At 43.9% G+C, this 19,301-nt stretch overlaps 1 protein-coding gene across 1 annotated transcript in view; it reads right to left on the bottom strand.

The window, feature by feature from the left end:
- The window catches only part of rbfox1 (RNA binding fox-1 homolog 1), a 372,506-nt gene that overhangs the window by 157,019 nt on the left and 196,186 nt on the right, over window positions 1-19,301 (bottom strand). The window lies entirely within an intron of this gene.

The following is a 19,301-nucleotide window of genomic DNA, read 5'->3' as shown; positions in this document are numbered from 1 at the left end:
GAATAAAGCAATTTATAGAAAAGGATCGATTCAAGATCAAGATCAATAATTTTTAATCCAATAGAATTGTGAGGTGTTGAGAGAATCTGGCTCTAGTTCCTTGTTCTGTATCATTTTATCATCTACCTCTATGCATTAACATATATCGTTTAGTAACATATACTATGTTGGGTTTTACAAATGTTAAGGTAATCCAAAGGTAATCATGCCAGGATTTCAGAGGAACCGTGTTCCTTGACAGGTAATTTGATGACAATGATGGATGAAAATTGTTAAGGTCTAAAAATAATATTTATAAACAATACAACTTAACCGCATCTCTGAAACGTATGTATGTATGGGCTACATGTGAGAAAGTTGAACAATGCTAAAACATGGTCTCTTGGAACTGGTGGATCCCTAGCCTTCCCTGGATCAGGAATGATTTATAATCTCATCTGCACACGCTGGGCGCTGGAGCCTATCCAAGCTGACTTTGGGCGAAAGGCAGACTACACCCTGAACTGGTCGCCAGTCAGTCGCAGGGCACATGTAGACACGGACAGGTGGGCACCTTCCCCATGAACTTCTAAACAGCACTGGTAAGGCCCCTTCTGAAGAAGAGCAATTTAGATTTTAACAATCATAATAACTATAGACCAGTATCAAACTTACCATTTTTAAGTAACATTTTATTCAACAACTTTATCCAACAACCTTTTAGCAATTTTTTATATTTCTGGAAAGTACCAGTCTGGTTTTAGGATGAACCACAGCACCGAGACTGCCCTTGTCAAGATTTTAAATTAATGTAGAGGAAATCTTGACCACAAGAAACTAACAGTGTTGGTTCTGCTAGATCTAAGTGCTGCTTTTGATACGGTAGACCACATCATTCTTTTAAATACACTAAAATACCTGGTCGGCCTCTGGTGCTGCAGACAATTGAGAGAACTTTTATGGTAGGCTTAGCTACATGGTCATGGAAAGTCTATGAAGTAATGTGGTGTGCCTCAGGGTTAAATTTTACGCCCTCTATTTTTAAGTTTGTACATGCAGTGTCATCAGGAGGCACGGTGTGAACCTCCATAGCTGCAACGATGATACGGAGCTGTACATCTCTGTTTCATGATGACACCAGCCCAATAGATGCTATTTTAACTGTATTTTAGACATCGAATCATTAGATGGCAAAGAGATTTCTCCAGCTTCACTGGGATAAGATTGAAGTTTTAGTCATTTGTCCTGAGGCCCAGAGAGAAAAAACTTTTAACCAAAGTGTACGAGCACTATCCTTAAATCCCTGGTGAGAAACCTGGGTGTTATTTTAGACTCTGCCTCTGACACTTGTACAGTATTTGTAGGTGTGTCTGTATCCTTGTGGACAATTGGCGGGCTGGTTTGATTAACTTTTATACTTTTAATGTAAAGCGCTTTGTGTTGCAATCCTTTGAATGAAAAGCGCTTACAAATAAAGTTTGATTGATTGATTGATTGATTGATTGATTGATCAATCGAAGTGGTTCACACGTCTGCCTCACAGTCGAGAAGGTATGAAGTTCTCATGTTCTTCCCCTTATTCACGTGGGATTTCTCCAGGTACTCCCGCTTTCTCCCACATTCCAAAAACCAAATTGCATGTTCACAACACAGGGGTCATCATTTTTTAAACTGAAAGTCCTGCATGGTATTGATTAATGTACAGGGCTACCAGTTTGATAAACACTTCTGAAAAAACAAATTTGCTCAAATTACCTTTAATTAGATGTCATCATTGATAATTACAGATGTGCATCAATGTGAAGACACTGATCATGTAAATGATTTCTCAAGATAACAATGATTAGGATAGGAAACATCAAATATCAATATGCAACATTATTTCTCTATATCTCTGCAAGTGTTTATATTTTTAAATGATGACTTCTACAACATTTCAAGGAAATCACAATGTCACATCATTGGCAAGCTATTTTTAGAAGAGGCTGTGGGCTACTCGTGGTGCTTGGGGCTTCCTGGTGCCCGCAGGCACCATGTTGGTGATCCCTGCTCTAACATATACTGAGCTGTTAGTGTGAAAGGTGCGCGTGATCTATTAAGATTGTATCGCAGTTTGCAACAGGTTTAAAAATGTCTGATGAAAATGCAACAGTGGAAAAACGAGACAAGTGTTCATTGCAGAAAGCAAACTACATCAGCGCAAGATTAATTTTTTTCCCTCTTGTCATGGTGAGTTCAAGTGTATGTAGTGCTTCAGCCAAGCAGCAATTCTTCTAGGATGATCAAGTCAATTGTATCTGGAAGCGAAGACAACTTTATTAGGGGTTTGTACAAAAGAAGGACTGCAGCCCGGCTTGATGTCTCTGTGGTGATGGATTTGCACACAAAACATCCCAACAACTTGTGTCGCGTATTTAAGAGAGGGTTTTGTGCTTTAGGTAGACGGAAGTCTCAGTGGAAGAGGCAAACAAACATATTACTGATGTAACGAATGCCGCTGACTCCAAAAAGACAGAACTCTAAACCAAAGGACAGTCATAATCTCACTCCAGATCCGTCCTTCTAAAGACAAAGAGAGGTAACTCAAGACCCCCACTGGATATAACGACCAAAGACAGAAGGTCTGGAGTAACTCAATTATCAATCGCTTGATAAGTCGAATCTGAAAAGCCACAAACTAGTGAATCAAAGAGAATTTGAAGGTTATCAACAACAAGAGGACCCCTGTGGTGACAAAGTGTTGCTGAACAGTGAAGCAACAACACCCCTAGGAGGAGAAACGTGGAACTGACAAACTGTAAAGGCAAAGCTTATGACCGTGTTTTTGTGTGATTTCTTTTATTGCAGATGATGAAATGTGATTTTATTACTGATGTCTGTTAAGATGTGCTACTTGTTACGTGGCATTCCTTGCTTCTTTCATGAACAAATATATGAAAAATAGTAGTATTAGGGCCCCTCCTTGAGCCGTCACCTTTTCGTGGTGGAGGGGTTTGTGTGTCCCAATGATCCTAGGAGCTCGAAGGAGAACGCCTGCACCCATGGGGCGCGGCCGGGCACAGCCCGAAAGGGTAACGTGGGTCTCCCTTCCCATGGGCTCACCACCTGTGGGAGGGGCCATAGGGGTCGGATGCAGTGCGAGCTGGGCGGTGGCCGAAGGCAGGGCCCTTGGCGATCCGATCCCTGGATACAGAAGCTGGCTCTAGGGACGTGGAACGTCACCTCTCTGGCAGGGAAGGAGCCCGAGCTGGTGTGTGAGGTCGAGAAGTTCCGACTAGATATAGTCGGACTCGCCTCCACACACAGGTTGGGCTCTGGTACCACTCCTCTCGAGAGGGGTTGGACTCTCTTCCACTCTGGAGTTGCCCACCGTGAGAGGCGTCATTTGTGGGTACACTTATTGCCTGTCGGTGCCTGTCGTGGAAGCAATCCCCGAACCCGTTGGTGGACACCAACGGGGAGGTATGCCGTCAAGCTGAAGAAGGAGTCATATCGGGCCTTTTTGGCCTGTAGGACTCCTGAGGCAGCTGATGGGTACTGGCTGGCCAAGCGGAATGCAGCTTTGGTGGTCTCTGAAGCAAAAACTCGGGTATGGGAGGAGTTCGGTGAGGCCATGGAGAAAGACTTCCGGATGGCTTTGAGGAAATTCTGGTCCACCATCCGGCGTCTCAGGAGAGGAAAGCAGTGCACCACCAACACTGTGTATAGTGTGGATTGGGCGCTGCTGACCTCAACTCAGGACGTTGTGAGTCAGTGGGGAGAATACTTTGAAGATCTCCTCAATCCACCGACACGCCTTCCCATGAGTAAGCAGAGTCTGGGTTCTCTGAGGCGGGCTCTCCTATCTCTGGGATTGAGGTCATCGAGGTGTTTTAACCACCTAAAAAGCTCCTCGGTGGCAAGGCCCCGGGGGTGGAGGAGATTCGTCCGGAGTTCCTAAAGGGTCTGGATGTTGTGGGGCTGTCCTGGTTGACATGCCTCTTGAACATCGCCTGGACATCGGGGACAGTGCCTCTGGATTGGCAGACTGGGGTGGTGGTCCCCCTATTTAAGAAGGGGGATCGGAGGGTGTGTTCCAACTACAGGGGGATCGCACTCCTCAGCCTCCCTGGTAAGGTCTATTCAGGGGTGCTGGAGAGGAGGGTCCGTTGGGAAGTCGAATCTCAGATTCAGGAGGAGCAGTGTGATTTTCATCCTGGCCGTGGAATAGTGGACCAGCTCTACACCCTCTCGGCAGGGTCCTCAAGGGTGCATGGGAGTTCGCCCAAACAGTCTACATGTGTTTTGTGGACTTGGAGAAGGCGTTCGACCGTATCCCTCGAGGAGTCCTGTGGCGGATGCTTCGGGAGTATGGGGTACCGAACCCCCTGATACGGGCTGTTCGGTCCCTGTACGACCGGAGTCAGAGTTTGGTCTGCATATCCGGCAGTGAGTCGGACTTGTTTGCGGTGAGGGTTGGACTCCGCCAAGGCTGCCCTTTGTCACCGATTCTGTTCATAACTTTTATGGACAGAATTTCAAGGCGCAGCCGAGGCATAGGGGGTCCGGTTTGGTGGCCTCAGCATTGCATCCAAATCTGAGACCATGGTCCTCAGTCGGAAAAGGCTGGTGTGCCCTCTCCAGGTCGGGGATGAGATCCTGCACCAAGTGGAGGAGTTCAAGTATTTGGGGGTCTTGTTCACGAGTGAGGGAAGAATAGAACGGGAGATCGACAGGCGGATCGGTGCAACGTCTGCAGTTATGCGGACTTTGTATCGCTGTGGTAAAGAAGGAGCTAAGCCGAAAGGCGAAGCTCTCTATTTATCAGTCGATCTACGTTCTTACCCTCACCTATGGTCACGAGTTGTGGGTCATGACCGAAAGAACAAGATCCCGGATACAAGCGGTCGAAATGAGTTTCCTCCGCAGGGTGTCCGGGCTCCCTTAGAGATAGGGTGAGAAGCTCGATCATCCGGGAGGATCTCAGAGTAGAGCCGCTGCTCATCCACATCGAGAGGAGCCAGATGAGGTGGCTGGGGCATCTGATTAGGATGCCTCCCTGGTGAGGTGTTCCGGGCATGTCCCACCGGGAGGAGACCCCGGGGACAACCCAGGACATGCTGAAAAGACTACGTCTTTCAGCTGGCCAGGGAACGCCTCAGGATCCCCCCCGGAAGAGCTGGATGAAGTGGCTGGGGAGAGGGAAGTCTGGGTGTCCCTGCTAAAGCTACTGCCCCCGCGACCCGACCTCAGATAAGCGTTAGAAAATGGATGGATGGATGGCGTAGTATTAGGCGGCGATGAAGATAAGTTTAAAATGACACAATAAGTCATGTTTAGATTCAAATGAACGACAATTCACGACAGCTATTTTCCGTACCTCGAGACTAGGTAAAAATTATGCGCCAAGCATGAGATACAAGGGAAAGTTTAGTCACCCCAAATTATTTTTCAAGAAAATTAGCACACAAAGAAACCTTCGCATTCATCATAAACTCAGGTGGGTCCACCCCTCCCCGTCTTGTTTGTCTCCCAGGAAGTTTTCAAGGAGAAGCTCTCGACCCGCCTCTTGAGTAGAGAAAGAAAGAGAGAATCTTTTGTTCCTGCTCTGGTTCCTGACCTATCGGGGTGCTAGGTTTCTGCCTAGCCAGCTCCTCTCAGAGCTGGCTCAGCCCAAGTTTTATTTTCATCTTTTATTTTTCCCGATACTGAATGATTCTTGGCCGTAATGACCAAATTGGAATCCTGGTTTTGACCAGAAGCAGCAGCTTGCTCTCAGACAGCGCCACAGTGGTGTGACCCATCTAGCCAGCCAGACCTCGGCACAATTGGTCCCAGAAAATCAATCTTTGGCAAAGCTGAACTTTCTTCTTCTTACAAGCGCTCAGGACAGACTTCCTCCTAATGGCGCACAGCATCCTTGGCCACCGCTTCAAACCGTCAGTCAAGCTTTCCTATTTACCAAATTAAGTACAAATTGATGCATCACATATAGAATTAAGATTAAAAGTGGGAAAATCTCACCAATCTCACCATTGGCCCATGAAAGTATTTATTAACAGTTCAGTTTAGGCAGGCACAGTCACCCTGTGTAATCTCTTGCTATTCACCTCAACTTTCTTTAAGTAGAAGAATAACTGATTTATCGAGGTTTTGTTGTTGCCAGGGCCTGTTCGTATCATACAAAGCAACCTGGTGTCCCTTTTAACAATAAAGATCGTATACTTGGTAATTCCAAGTCTTAGTTTGACTTCATCTGAGTAGTGGTCACGGAAGGTACTGCTGGCGGTCCCTTTCGTGATCTTACAACAAACTAAGTCAATTTATTGACTAACCGATGCTCGCTACAGAAAATAACTCACTCCATAATTTTGGGGAAACCAGCAAGTGCTAAAAGCCATGCTTTGTTTTATTTATCTAGCCCCAAATCCGAGACATTTGGATGTACAATATGTGCCCAACCTGCGGAACATTTCATGTCAAACTTGGGACAGCACACTGGAAAAACTGCTTTGGGAGAGGTGAGCACCAAGTGTCACCGTGCGCTGAAATGACCCATAACACATGGAAATTTGGAAATGTAGAGATGAAAGGAATTTTGTCAATGTTGATATGGCATGACTCCTTCCTGTGATTGGCTCCCTTTGATCATTAAAAACCTCCAAAATTGCATTGCTGAATAAATGATATATCACAATATTTTTTGTTGGCGTTTCAAAAATGTTTACATCAGTGGAAAAGTTCACCCCGACACCTCTTACTTTGTCTGCGCTGCATTGGCACAGCTTTGCGCACATTTTTTGTACGACACAAAATCAGCCAGTGCAATTCGTCTTAGGTTTACTACATCACAATGTACCAGCTAATTTTGTCTTTTTGCAAATATGCCTACCACGACAGACAAAGGGAACTTCTCAATTTTGGCTGTTTGGCAGATGCCTCGGTGCATTGGTTGAGCTATGGTATCTGTTTGCCGGCGCAATCAAGTTTGCGTTCGTTTTGCCGGCGCAACCCTTTAGGAGATCACGCACAACACGCCCACCAGCAGCGTATGCAATCTGTAAGCATAAAAATCTATTGGAGATTTTAGCAAATCAGGCCCTCAATATTTTGTCAATGTATCTGCCAATATCTGAAAATGCGTCCGTGGGTAAACCATTCTGCACTTTTTCTCCACTGTTATGAAACTGTGGGGCTAATAAACAAAAAAAAACAAAATAAACAGTTTCTCAGCTAATGAATTGACACCTAGCGTTAACAAAGTTCCAGACCAAATGAACTACTTTGATGCAGATTAGCATAGATTAGCGTTATTTAACAGTGTTACCAAAATTAGCTTCTGATGATAATGTTATAACAATTTTCAACATGGGGGTGGGGAGTATTTGTGTTTGTCGATGCCATGCGCCACACTAATTGACAAGGATATTTCAGTAGTTTGTTGAGGAAATCCTGCATTTATAAATGCATACATTCACACAAACATACAAACACACATACATACAAACACATGCATGCACGTACATACTCAAGCACACACACACTGACAAATTAAATTCCATACGTACATACAGTATATACAATGCCTGTCAAGTCAATAATCTTGATATGTTTTTACAAGACCCAGTAGTTCTTGTTTCAGAGTTTTGATACCCAAAATACACAGTATAAAAGTGTCAATTGATGAGGTTTACGAAACTGTTTTGCTACTGTCCAGAGAGAGCAAATATTTCAACCCAACTATTCCAATTTTCTCCCATAATTCTTGGCTGTCTGTACAGAGCAAAAGTGGCCATATCTCAGGGTTTCCCTCCAGCCGCCTGACGGCTTATAATTAGAGGAGGAAAACAGTCTGTTCTTTCAATTAAATAAAAGTGCAACAAAATGATGGACTGCCCTCTTTTTGTAACGCAGGCTAAGAGAAAGTGCACTCTCCCCCCAAAATAAATAAGTCCGTGCAAAAAGCTAAGTTGAGAGGGTGCTCGAGACTGAGCTATTACAATCATTATTTTTCGGAAATGTCTTTTTCAGCATGTTTCCGAGTTAGGGTAAGAATTGACCAACATTCTTTAACTATAAGAAATAGTGGCACAGTTACAGTACACACAGTACATTAATTCAAACCATTTCCTCATATCTGCTTTATCCCACCAATAACAAGTGAAATCTAAGAAAGGTACCTTATTTGATGATGATCTGAAATCATTTGTTTAGAATAATAAAAATGTCTTTAAAGCAACGTTAGGGCTTCTCAGCACTATGTATGTTTGATGGGGTGAAAATGTGTTTGTGTTCAGTTGTGTGCAAGTCCTCCTTCTCAGGGAATGTGACATTTCCTTTTCTACTAAAAACGAGTGAGCCAATGAAATGGTCAGAACTCCCTTGAATAATGAAAAGCATATATTTTTTCACCTTTAAAAATATAATTGCTCTACATACAAAGTACAGCAATATACAACCCCAATTCCAATGAAGTTGGGACGTTGTGTTAAACATAAATGAAACAGAATACAGGGATTTGCTAATCATTTTCTACCTATATTTAATTGAATGCACTACAAAGACAAGATATTTAATGTTCAAACTGATCAACTTTATTGTTTTTAGCAAATAATCAGTAACTTAGAATTGTATGGCTGCAACACATTCCAAAAAAGCTGGGACAGGGTCATGTTTACCACTGTGTTACATCACCTTTTCTTTTAACAACATTCAATAAACGTTTGCGAAATGAGGACACTAATTGTTGAAGCTTTTTAGGTGGAATTCTTTCCCATTCTTGTTTGATGTACAGTTTCAGGTGTTCAACAGTCTGGGGTCTCCGTTGTCGTATTTTACGCTTCATATTGCGCCACACATTTTCAATGGAGACAGGTAAGGACTGCAGGCAGGCCAGTCTTGTACCCGTACTCTTTTATTAGGAAGCCACGCTGTTGTAACACGTGCAGAATGTGGTTTGGAATTGTCTTGCTGAAATAAGCAGGGGTGTCCATGAAAAAGACATTGCTTGGATGGCAGCATATGTTTCTCCAAAACCTGTATGTACCATTCATCATTAATGGTGCTTTCACAGATGCGTAAGTTACCCATGCCATTGGCACTAACATAGCCCCATACCATCACAGATGCTGGCTTTTGAACTTTGCGTCCATAACAGTCCGGATGGTTCTTTTCCTCTTTGCCCGGAGGATACGATGTCCACAATTTCTAAAAACAATTTGAAATGTGGACTCGTCGGACCACAGAACACTTTTCAATTTTGCATCAGTCCATCTTAGATGAGCTCGGGCCCAGAGAAGCCAGCAGCGTTTCTTGGTGTTGTTGATAAATGGCTTTTGCTTTGCAGAGTTTCAAGTTGCACTTACGGATGTAGCGCCGAACTGTATTTACTGACATTGGTTTTCTGAAGTGTTCCTGCGCCCATGTGGTGATATCCTTTACACATTAATGTTGATTTTTGATGCAGTGTCGCCTGAGGGATCGAAGGTCACGGGCATCCAATGTTGGTTTTCGGCCTTACATGCAGTGATTTCTCCAGATTTTCTGAACCTTTTGATGATATTATGGACCGTAGATGATGAAATCCATAAATTCGTTGCAATTGTACGTTGAGGAAAATTGTCCTTAAACTGTTCGACTATTTTCTCACGCACTTGTTCACAAAGAGGTGAACCTCGCCCCATCTTTGCTTGTGAATGACTGAGCAATTCAGGGAAGCTCCTTTTACACCCAATCATGGCACCCACCTGTTCCCAATTAGCCTGTTCACCTGTGGGATGTTCCAAACAGGAGTTTGATGAGCATTCCTCAACTTTCTCAGTCTTTTTTGCCACCTGTCCCAGCTTTTTTGGAACGTGTTGCAGCCATAAAAGTCCAAGTTAATGATTATTTGCTAAAAACAACAAGGTTTATCAGTTTGAACATTAAACATCTTGTCTTTGGAGTGTATTCTCTTCAATATAGGTTGAACATGATTTTTAAATCATTGTATTCTGTTTTTATATATGTTTAACACAACGTCCCAACGTCATTGGAATTGGGGTTGTATATGTATATATCTATATTTATTCTTAAAACTGTTCTTAATAATTCACCTTTCCCCATCTTCTTTACTATGACCTATACAAATAAATACATTTCATGCATCCATTTTCTGCTGCTTATCAAGCTCAGAGGTCACTTTGGACTTTGTACATACTGGAGTGGTTGCCTGTCAGTAAATAACAGCACATATACTTGACACTATAGAGAAACAAACATTCGCAGTTGCATTCACACCTTTTGGCAATTTCAAGTATCAAATATTTTAAGATAAATGTCGACTGGTTAGAGCGTCTGCCTCACAGTTCTGAGGCCCGGGGTTCAATCCCCGGCCCTGCCTGTGTTGAGTTTGCATGTTCTCCCTGTGTCTGCGTGGGTTTTCTCCGGGTACTCCGCTTTCCTCCCACATCCCAAAAACATGCGTGGTAGGTTGATTGAAGACTTTAAATTGCCTGTACGTGTGAATGTGAGTGCGAATGGTTGTTTGTTTGTATGTGCACTGCGATTGGCTGGCAACCAGTTCAGGGTGTACCCCGCCTCCTGCCCGATGATAGCTGGGATAGGCTCCAGCAGCCCGCGACCCTAGTGAGGAAAAGTGGCTGAGGAAATGGATCGATGGATGGATGTTCACGTGGGAAGAAACCAGAGTACCTGAAGAAAACGCAGACAAGCACCAACACAACACAAACTCCAAACCAAGGGGTCAGAGCAGCGATTTGAAACTAAAACCTTGGACTGGGAGGCAGATATGCTAGCCCATCTTACAGTTTTATTTGTGATGAGTTTCAATGTCTATTTTTCTGAAGACAGTCAAAAGTACTACTTCTCTGAGTGTTTTAACAAAGTCATTATTGGTTCAAGCCCACCATGTTTACATCACTAGGATTATTTCTTGGGGGTCATTATGCTTTCACTGTCGGTCTACTCTTCAGTTTTAAATATTTCACTGCAATATGGTTCACAGTAATTGTATACGACATGTACAACTGAGTTGTTGTGTATGTTGAGCCTGCGATTGTGCATCTATTTGTGGGTATGTGATCTTTTGCCTTCCACGCATGGCAGAGCAAGGCAATTGAACACTGGCTGTGACAGTCATTCTGTATCCTCGTGGAGTTCAAATGTCAGCAGGAAAGGCTGGAACCTAAAGCTATGAAAAAACATTTTCAACTGACATTTGGTCAGCTTTAATTTGATAATGATACAAATACTTCCTAAAATTGTATACATCCATATACTCAGGCAGTTGGATTTACCCTTGTGCATTGAAAAAAACATTGTGATGTATGTCAATACAGAAATACACTATCTTCACCATATGAATACTAATCGCCGAATAAAGAATGTCATTTGTTACCAGTGATAGCTGGTGACATATTTTTGACTGTGTATTTAGATGTAATGAACAAACTACAATTTGGAGTACATTTTTATGAAGGCTGGTTGACATCCATCCATCCATCCATCCATTCATCCATTTCCTTTCTTGCCTATCCTCACTAGGGTCGCGTGCGAGCTGGAGCCTAACCCAGCTATCTTCGGGCGAGAGGCAGGGTACACCCTAAACTGGTCGCCAGGCAATCGCAGGGCACATATAAACAAACAACCATTCACACTCACATTCACACGTACAGGCAATTTAAAGTCTTCAATCACGCAGGCACGGGGAGAACATGCAAACTCTACACAGGCGGGGCCTGGATTTGAACCCCATTCATCAGAACTGTGAGGCAGATGTGCTAACTAGTCGTCCACCGTGCCTCCGGCTGGTTGACAACCACTTTTAAATTGGTATGAAGTAATTGATTCTCACATTTTCATTTCTATGTTTGTTATTTGACAATTTTTTTAAGCAGTTTTGATTGTCCGTTGAAGTTGGAGTTTGTCCTTTATTGTGGCAGCACCAAACCCGACTGTGATGGAAGAACACAGGACTGATTCGATGACTGCTGTGTAGAACTGCCTCAACAGCTCTAGTGGCAGACCATGCTTCCTCAGAAGCTGAGGAAGTACATCCTCTGCTGGGCCTTTTTGAGGATGGAGTTGATGTTGGTCTCCCACTTCAGGTGCTGAGAGACTGTAATTGCCAGGAACTGGAAGGTCTCGACGGTTGACACAGGGCAGTTGGACAGCGTAGGGGGCAGCTGTGGCGATGGGTTGGCTGGGGGGATGGCATTGGGTCCCTTCGGCCCCCACCGGTTGGCCAGTTGTCGGGGCGCCTCGGTGGGGTCGGCGGACCGCCCTGGTCCGTCGGTGTGGGACGTGTCCCGCTCACTGGGTTGCTCTCGGCTGGACACCTGGGCCCGATCCCGCCTCTCAATTGATTGGGTGGGGTCCTCAGCCTCCACGGTGCAGGCACAGCAATTACAGGACACTTCTGTCTGTCTTTGTGCATGTAAAACGGTGTCAATTCACTTGCATGTGTCCACAGGCACCCACCCCTGGGACTCTTTCACTGGGTGTGGGGCCATGGACTTATTGCGACAAATAACTCATGAATATGCAAATTGCTTGTGTATCCCCTCAATTAGACTCTCGTCCTGTAGACTTTTATAATTTACATAGTTAATCCCACCACACTTCAGTTGTACAGCCGGGTTCATGACTCTTGTCCTGCATGCTTCTTCCCCTGTCCTTGTCCTGTTCTATCTTGTCCTGTCCTTCCCTCACAGGGTGTAGCACGACACCCCCATGCAACACTCATTTTTAATGTTTCATTGTTGTAGATAATGCAATGACTTACTTCTCTCATCCTGTTTACCATTAGTGGTTTGTCTTTTGTCTTTGTTTCTCTCTCCCCTCTAGAAACTTTGTTCTGTTCGACTGATCGACTCTGATTCTCAAAAAACTTCAATTATAATACCTCTCTTTGAGCCGTCACCTTATTGTGGTGGAGGAGTTTGTATGTCTCAATGATCCTAGGAGATAAGTTGTCTGGGGCTTCACGCCGCTGGTAGGGTCACCCATGGCAAACAGGTCCTAGGTTAGGGACCAGACAAAGCACGGCTCCAAAAACCCCAATGACGAACGAAATATATGGATCAAGGTTTCCGGTTGCCGGGACGCGGGTCACCGGGGCCCTCCTCTGGAGCCAGGCCTGGAGGTGGGGCTCGAAGGCGAGCGCCTGGTGGCCGGGCCTGCATCCATGGGGCCTGGCCGGGCACAGCCCGAAAGGGCAACGTGGGTCCCCCCTCCCATGGGCTCGCCACCTGAGGGAGGGGCCATAGGCGTCGGGTGCAGTGTGAGCTGGGCGTTGGCCGAAGGCGGGGACCTTGGCGATCCGATCCCCGGCTACAGAAGCTGGCTCTATGGACGTGGAATGTCACCTCTCTGGCAGGGAAGGAGGCCGAGCTGGTGTGTGTGTGTGGTCGAGAAGTTCACACGGCTTGGGCTCTGATACCAGTCCTCTTAGGAGAGGTTGGACTCGTTTCCACTCTAGAGTTGCTCACGGTGAGAGGCACCGAGCAGGTGTGGGTATACTTATTGCCCTCCGGCTCGGCGCCTGTACGTTGGGGTTCACCCCGGTGGATGAGAGGGTAGCCTCCCTCCGCCTTCGGGTGGGGGGGACGGGTCCTGAGTGTTATTTGTGCCAATGCACTAAACAACAGTCCACTGAAACCACTGTTCCAGCATAAAAGGGATACAGAGCTTCCATTCTGCTTGACCTAACAGCTGAACAGGACAAAAAAGACAAAAAAAAAACCCAAAAAAAACACGCATTTAGTTCTTGCCTGTATGTTGGTATTAAGTGAATTAAGCAGAGGTCAGACAAGCCCAGAGCTGAACAGGGGATAGCACGGTATGCGTTATTTAACGTAACGAAAATTTTATTTTCCCTGGTAGGATAATCGATGTGCTGCTTGTATTTGTATTTGGTTGAGTTTAGCTTTGTTCAAGTCTCCAAGAATAATGAGTAAAATGAATGGAAATGCAATTAATCCGTTCCAGTCACCCCCAAAACAGCACGCGCACACTGAAGTTTCATTTTCATGCTTCTCTCTCTCTCTCTCTCTCTGTCTTTCTCTCCACACTTGCATGACCCTCACCCTCTCGTGCTCCTTACAGCAGGTTGTCTGTCTCTGTGTCTCTTGTCAGCGTTACCATTTCAAAAACTTTTGTTTTGCATGCCTTATAAAATTTGAAAAAGTTGCACTCAATAGTACGGCATCGTGTACAAACACAAAGTATTAACATTTGCACCCTACATGACATTCAGTTCTTTAATAATGTTTTGCATGCTGATCTGGTTTTGAGTAAATCTTCCACATCAATGGCTCTCAGACATATGCACACATAACCACTAGGGGATGCACAAGGACTTGCCCTTTTGCACTGACTGGAAAAAGTGCCCTTTTTGCTGCAGCCCATTTTATTCTTCATTTTTCTTCAATATTCATCAATATTAACAAAAAATAATAATAAATAATAATAAAAAAATTCCCTCTCTGTCATCATTTTACCTAAAGCATTTTGAAATCTGACAGGAATTTAATTGAGTCTTTGGGAGAATTGTACATAAGCTCCCCTTGCCCCAATACCCCCTCCTACTCCTTTCAAAAACCGTCGTTTGAACAGTGGTGTGTTGACTTTTTATATCCACTGTAGCCTCACCTCCTTTGTATTTTTTTTTCTGTTAACATACACAAATACATACACTAAATACATATTTTTTTCTTAATTGTCCATCCATTTCAGACACCACTTATTCTGGTTAGGGTCGTGAGGCGCTGGAGCCTATCCCAGCTGACTTCGGGCAAAAGGCGGACTACACCCTGAACTGGTCGCCAGTCAGTAACAGGGCACATATAGACACGGACAATCATTCGCACTCACATTCACACCGTCACTGAACCCAAACAGCTCGCACCACAGTCAGGTAAGTGTACCACAACACCATCAGTGACGCACAACACCAAATCAAAAAACACAAAAATGAACAACTAATCATAATGACGCATAACTAAACAAAAGCAAATAAAAAAATACAACAAATTACAAAAACAAATAACTAAACACAACAGCAAATAAAAAACACAACAACAAATAACTGTCAACAACAAATAACTAAACACAACAGGAAATTTAAAAAAAACAACAGCAAATAACTAATCACAACAACAACTAAACACAACATCAAATGAAAAACAACAAAATTAAGCTACCGGAAGAGGGAGGTACTGGTGGGGGAGATAAGACTCACCGCTGATTGGACGAGAGGGAGGACTTGATTGGACGCTTTGAGAAGGAAGGTATTCTGTGTCTGGCGTGGTTTTTGAAATGGCCGTTACCGGGATTCAAACAAAGTTGCCGCTATCAAAGAATATTTTGACTCGGGACATATGTATGGACCTGATTCTGGGTTACATAACTACGATGAAAATTCCTGCACGGTCGACAACACCAGGATTCAAACCCACGCCTCCACCGTGTCATGTATTGGAAGACGAGTGCCCAGGCGAGACAGGTGTGCATGCAGTGTGGAGTCCCCTCCATACCTTTCTGTTCACGCGGTGAGATTTTTTTTATTTATTTAATTTTTATTTTTTTATGGACTAGTCACGTGTACGTTTTATTATGCAACTATATGTAAATGCAGACATTAGCTAATGTTAGCTAGCTACGCTAGCTGAATAAATAACAATATCCAGTCATGAGTAAGCGTTTTAGGGAGCTTTAACACCTTCCCCCTAAAATGTCTGTGCATGTGCCTCATGGCTCGTGTCTTCTGCAGACGTAGAAGACTGTATGCCTGTTTTAAAATGTACCGGCATTACCAGATAACTAGCAACCCTTTATTGCTCAGTGACTGTTTTTTGTCAATGTCTTTATGTCTCAAAAGATTTCTCTGTCAATTTCTCTGTCTGTTGTCGTACTAGAGCGACTCCAACTACCGGAGACAAATTCCTAGTGTGTTTTTTGGACATACTTGGCAAATAAAGATGATTCAGATTCTGAGAGGAAGGATTTCTTCAGTCTGTCAGTGGAGCAGGGCAGTCACATTTGCATGTCAATGAGGCTACTCCTTTTGCCTGGAGATGGTGCTGTGCAGAGGATGCTGAGAATTGCGGAGATAGAATATTGTTGACCGTCCTCATTTCTGCTACAAATGTCAGGCTGTTCCACTCTCTGCCCATTGCAAAGCCTTGCCTTCCTCCTCAGTTTGTCCAGGTCAGAAGTGTCCCTTTTCTCAACAAAGGTAGTGACCTTGAAGAGGTTGGGATGAGATTCAACACCTTCAATTCCGGGACCATGGACCTAAGTAGGAAGTGCCCTCGCCGGGTCAAGGAAGAGATCTTGCGGCAAGTATCTTCTGGTCTTGTTCACAAGTGAGATAAAAATGGAGGGGGAGATTGCAAGGGTATTGGTGCGGCATCTGCAGGGGTTGCAGATTCTGCATTGGTCTGTCGTAGTGAAGGAGCAGCTGAGTCGAAAGACTAAGCTTTCAATTTACCGGTCAATCACACTAACGACATGTAACCGACACATAAGGCCCTATTTTCGTGAACGGTATAAATCCAGCACGTCGGTGTTGGCAATTTTGTGGACGAGCGCAGCCTGGTAGATGGGATGGGCTATGGCACTGTGGAAGTGTTGACAGACAACTTCATTCGCCACAAATGTTTCCAGGTGTTATGTTAAAATACACTTTAATAAACTTTAATAAACCTGTTTTTTACAGATTAGGAAGAATATATGACAGTGAATATTGTTATATTACCTGTCTGTATGTGTTACTACGGCGTTTGTGTGTGAGCCTTCGTTATTTGAAGGTAAATCTCACCCATAAATGCTAATATTAGCTAGCGCATCAATAGGGCTTTCTATTTAGTGTTAGCATTAAACTAGCGACCTCAAAAAAGTTATTGGATGTAAAAATACAATGCGTTATTATTTTTATTGTGTATTTAATTTTTCAGTAAACTCCAAATGGGATGTCATTAAACAGCTTAAAACACGCTCAGGGAGGACAGAATAGCATACGTCACACATTCGCTACAACATACGTAAGATGCGTTTAGGGTGCGTTTACAACGCAGGAACTTGCATACACAACCCGGGCCGCGGCACATTAGTCGTTTATCTTCGATTATAACGTTTATATATTATACTGAGAAGCTAGTAAATAATGTACATATATATATATATACATATATATATATATACACACACACACATATATACATATTTTTCAAATCTGATTTTGTTCATTGAAGTATTTTTTTAAATCTCTTTATCTATTTATAATCCCCTAGATATTTTTTCTCACCCAAACTAAAAATTTGAGAATTGATAAGAGAAACGATAAGAAATCGAATCGTTAAGCAGTATCGAAAATGGAATTGGAATCGTAAAAATCTTATCAATTCCCTTCCTTAGCATCAGGTGTGGATCATATGATAGAAGCAAATATCACTGGCATTGATGAATTAATTAAACAAAGAGAGCCTTGACTTGACCAGAGTTAACACAAAAGATAAAACGTGTGTTTTTCAGTATAGGCAAACAGTCGGTCAGGGAGAGAAAAGAAAGGGACAGCAGGATCAAACGTCCACATCCCCTGCCTCTTCCCTCACTCCATCTCCAATCCCATCTCTGTACCTGAATTACCACACGCATGCACACACACACACACACACACATTCACAAACACACACACGGACATACACGTACACACACACACACACGCACGCAGAAACTATCCCTCCCCCTGAGCTGGACTACCTACTTTTGATTGAATCTGAGGAGGTGAGGAGGAGAGTACTGTTCAGGGCATAGGGAATAGACTACCCTCAGCGCTCACCAAATAGATATACTACATGTGTGTGTTTGCACATGTGGGTGAAACTACAGATTCTCCTTGTGCGTGCTGGAATCCTGTCATTTTACAGGCTCAATTGACTGAAGCAGATCGTGGAAACACTTTAAGCTCGATGATAGGGCCAATAACAGGTGGTGGGCTGCACGAGACCCTCTGATCCACACAACGTAGTAAGATTTGTATTTAATTTTATTATTGTAAAATTTAATGTTATATGTTTAAGACAGGCTCCAGCATGCCCGCGAGGAGAAGCGGCTCAGAAAATGGATGGATGGATGGATGGATGGATAAGACACACACTTGCACATTTGTTTGGCACCTGTCAGCAAATAAATAGGAGTCTGTTGACCAACCGCACTAACCTGAAAATACAATACTTGTTTCAAAAAAACAGACCCTACAGATTTTCATTTTGATACATTATATGATGATAAACTTATCCAAATATTAAAATGAGAGGAATAGTGAGATAAATTACATTTTCCTACATGTTTTGGGGAGATTTTGGGGAGATCTTATGAAAACAAGGTTGAACTTTTTGCCCATAGTTCCAAAAGTTATGTTGGTATGCGCAAACACAATACTGGTCATCAACAAAAGAACACCATACCTACAGTGAAGCATGGTGGTGACAACCTACAAGCTTCTGCCAGTAAGCAAAACAAAACAAAAATGTCAAGAAAAGCCAACTACAACAGATGAAATTTCATTGGGGTTAGTCAAAGGTACTTTGAATGGTGGCAGGTGTGAGCTGACTCCCATTTAACATAAGTTTGAATGTGATTGGTTAATTCTGAACACAGCCACGAGATAGATGGCGCATACCAGTGTGGTCGCCTCGGTAACGCGCTCTCTATTTTTTTCTCTCTGAAAAATATCCATCCATCCATCCATCCATTTTCTGTACCGCTTAACCTCACAAGGGTCGCGGGCGTGCTGGAGCCTATCCCACCTATCTTCGGGCGAGAGGCAGGGTATACCTTGAATTGGTCACCAGCCAATCCCAGGGCAAATATAAACAAACAACCATTCACACTCACATTCACACCTATGAGCAATTTAGAGTCTTCAACCCTAACCCTAACCTGATAATACGAGTGGGCCAATGGCGAGGAAGTATATACTGTTACTATGACAACAAGGAGAGTAGTTCCATTGCATTGGCATACAAAGGTGCGTTGAAGTCAGGAGCCAACTAAACTTTCGTCAACGGGGGCTGGGGTTGCTGTCTGTCTGAGTTTCCTGAATGAAAAAGATTTGTTGACAGGGGGGAGATCAAAGGTGGGGGTGCAGTTGGTGCAGGCGTGGAAATTTCTAAAAATTTTAATAGACCAACCCCCCCCCCCCCCCCCCCCGCCACCCGCCCCAACCCGTCCCCCCACGACCCCACCCCACCCCCAAATCGGACATCCGAGGCCAATGTGGAGTTTGCATGTTCTCCCCATGCCTGCATGGGTTTTCTCCGGGCACTCCGGTTTCCTCC

This window comes from Phyllopteryx taeniolatus, chromosome 16 (genome assembly GCF_024500385.1).
Source record: "Phyllopteryx taeniolatus isolate TA_2022b chromosome 16, UOR_Ptae_1.2, whole genome shotgun sequence".
NCBI lineage: Eukaryota > Metazoa > Chordata > Actinopteri > Syngnathiformes > Syngnathidae > Phyllopteryx > Phyllopteryx taeniolatus.
This window is presented reverse-complemented; position numbering and strand designations above follow the sequence as displayed.